General features: G+C 43.0%; 1 non-coding gene across 1 annotated transcript; it reads left to right on the top strand.

Moving 5' to 3' along the window:
* The first annotated feature begins 604 nt into the window (after nt 1–604).
* Trnas-cga (transfer RNA serine (anticodon CGA)) lies at nt 605–680 on the top strand. Its single transcript has one exon. It is a non-coding gene; the product is annotated as a tRNA-Ser (tRNA).
* The last annotated feature ends 2,778 nt before the right edge of the window (nt 681–3,458 follow it).

Here is a 3,458-nt window from a genome sequence, read left to right on the forward strand (position 1 = left end):
CCGAGACTCGAACTCGGGACCTTTGCCTTTCGCGGGCAAGTGCTCTACCAACTGAGCTACCGAAGCACGACTCACGTCTGGTACTCACAGCTTTACTTCTGCCAGTATCTCGTCTCCTACCTTCCAAACTTTACAGAAGCTCTCCTGCGAACCTTGCAGAACTAGCACTCCTGAAAGAAAGGATATAGCGGAGACATGGTTTAGCCACAGCCTGGGGGATGTTTCCAGAATGAGATTTTCACTCTGCAGCGGAGTGTGCGCTGATATGAAACTTCCTGGCAGATTAAAACTGTGTGCCCGACCGAGACTCGAACTCGGGACCTTTGCCTTTCGCGGGCAAGTGCTCTACCAACTGAGCTACCGAAGCACGACTCACGCCCGGTACTCACAGCTTTACTTCTTTACTTATCAGCGCACACTCCGCTGCAAAGTGAAAATCTCATTCTGGAAACATCCCCCAGGCTGTGGCTAAACCATGTCTCCGCTATATCCTTTCTTTCAGGAGTGCTAGTTCTGCAAGGTTCGCAGGAGAGCTTCTGTAAAGTTTGGAAGGTAGGAGACGAGATACTGGCAGAAGTAAAGCTGTGAGTAGCGGGCGTGAGTCGTGTTTCGGTAGCTCAGTTGGTAGAGCACTTGCCCGCGAAAGGCAAAGGTCCCGAGTTCGAGTCTCGGTCGGCACACAGTTTTAATCTGCCAGGAAGTTTCATTTTAGCTCCTTATTGTTTTCGGTTTTAGGCCTCCTTGAGGTTGTTTTCCACTGATGGGTCGATAACGGAATTTTCACCACCTGACATTTTTAGAAGTTTTTGAGTAATGCAACGCCCCACCAAGCACGAGTTTAGGAGAAAGAAGAGTACGCATTACATTCTATAGCGCAGAAAGATATTCGATGCTTGTGACTGGTTTCATATTTGCTGTAGCTCGTCAAAGTTCTGTGATAGCTTTATGTTCGAACAGACATGGTTCATGGTTACCGTACTGAGGAAGGCTGCAACATTTAACAATCGAAATTATGATACCAGTGTTCTCCTTTCCTTTTAAACAGCTACTCCATAATACTAATAACTAACTACGAGATAAGTTTTATGAAATGTGTAGTTCCAACGTCACGTTTCCCAACTCTTTAGCAGAACAAACGCTACGAATTTAATGTGGTGTATCATTTAAAGTACATATTTTTGTAATACACAAGTGTAACTATGAAAACCGTCAAACGTTTGTTAGTGTTGTAAACGTTTAGAGCAAAGAGGCAGCTGCTCAGTTAGCTGCTGTCAACCAGCCACAGAACAGGACCTGCTGTTTCGTCATGTAAACTCATAAATGCCACAGAATTTTCCCTATATTACTCTGTAATTTGTGTATAGTATACACAGTTAAATTTACCACTTTAGCTAGCGAACGGCCGTTAAGTGTAGTTATTCTACTAGTTTAAACTTTGCAGACGACTTTCCTGTTCCTAGATACAAAATGTCGAAACCACCACATTTAGATGCACACCCAAACACTTTTGGGTGGGATAATGATGTTCAGATGACATGATTGCCATTACACTAAAGTCATATTGACTGCCGTTATCCGAATATATACATTTGTTTAACAACTAAGATATATTATGTGCTGATAGTCAGTGCTACTTGAAATGAAATGGTGTCCCAAGCATCAAACAGAACTGTAACACATTGCCCCATACATAATTATTTTTACACAAAATTGTAACATATTGCTCCATACATCCCGGAATAAACAAGCTGGGACTTGTTCTGACAAACTGTGAGCTGTTCCAATAAGCAAAACACTCAGGCTGAGACTGACGACCAAGCATACAATTACATTTCGGCATAGCTTCCCTTAAATAGGAAGGAAGGAGAGGCCTCATGAGTCAGAGAGGCTGTGCTGTGATGTGTATGCCTTCAGAACCATAGGTGAAGAAAGAGAGAAGTTGATGATGTACAGCAAGCTTCTAGGTCTTGTAGAGTGGACTTAGTACGCACATAAACGGAGAAGACAGCAGCGTCATCAGTCTCTGCTGTAGTTGTCACATTAATTAACAGTTTCTTCTAACTACAACAATGCATTTGAGGTACTGGTATGTTCAAAACTGGAAGGGTTGACTGTTGTGCTCCCTGGATGCGATGCACACTCAGCATTGAAGAGTACGTCCTTTGTAATGTAGATGAGACCCTAACAAGTGGCTGAAACATTGTCCATGCCATGAGCTCTTGTATGACAGACAATGTCTCTATTGTGTGTGTTCCATGAAACAGAAAATAGGAAAGTGTTCCGATCTTCAAACTTATTTTACATCCAAACGGTACATTTTCAGACATGGGTTCCTTATCGAAACTTTGTCTACTAATTTCCTTGTACAACCCCTAGAAACCTGTAAAGAAACACCCTGAATAAGGGCCACATTTATGTTTAGTACAAAGTCATCAAAAAGCGTTAAAAATAAACAATTTTCAACCTATGTGTTTCTTTTAAATATCATGTAATGCAATTTTTTGTGTATTTTAAAACTTCATCGAAATACAGTGTATGAAAAAAAAAACAATGCAGCAGCCAAAAGACATGTTTGGAAGTCAATGTAACTTCGTACATCAGCAGGTATGCAAATATTTAAAGTTTCAGTTCTCTGTGACAGGTAGAATGACTAGCAAAATGCATTGGTGTTGTCTGCATTTAGTGTTATTACCAGATCTGGTAGGTTTTTACAATGGACATGAACAGCATGAGATGTTGAGTGATCACTGAGGACGGCACAGAGATGATATGAGCACCTGACAGAGTTTTATGTGGGCCTCACAGCGGGTCTCCATTTGGCCAGTTGGTCGAATAGTGCTCTATCTAGATTTGTGGGGCATTCAGATGTAACAGAGGCCCGATGTTGGACGGCGTGGGGTGTGACGACAGGCGTTCTTGTCTCTAAGTTCTCCCTATTGTACTCCAAGCACATTAGAATCTCTTCACATCTGGACCTGCTATCCGAGAACAAATAATGGAGTCCGTGTGTCATATTGTGCCATCCCAGACCACTGGTTGATGATTATCAGCAGCTAGACTAGAGAACTACCGTCACACACGTAGGCAGGCATTAGCACCACAGCACAAACAACTGGAACTGCAGTCGATTGCTGATGACTGGCGTCGCATGTGCTCAGTGATGAACCACAGTTCTGCACCACCCCAGATAACCATCGATGGCGAATATAGTGTGACGTGGGAGAGGTTCCTTTCTTGCAACGCTTTGGAGAGGGACAATGGTGTTACTCTTATCATCATGGTGTGGGAAGCCATTGGGTGTGACCCAAGGTCATAGCTGGTGGTAACAGAGGAAACTCTGATGGAAGAACAGTACATCACCGACACCCTGCATCATGTTCTAGCTCTTATGCGATAGTATTGTGCTCCATTTTTCAACAGCAAAATGTTTGTTCACACATGGGACACGTCTCAGTATG

Source organism: Schistocerca cancellata, chromosome 5 (assembly GCF_023864275.1).
Source record: "Schistocerca cancellata isolate TAMUIC-IGC-003103 chromosome 5, iqSchCanc2.1, whole genome shotgun sequence".
Taxonomy (NCBI): Eukaryota; Metazoa; Arthropoda; class Insecta; order Orthoptera; family Acrididae; genus Schistocerca; species Schistocerca cancellata.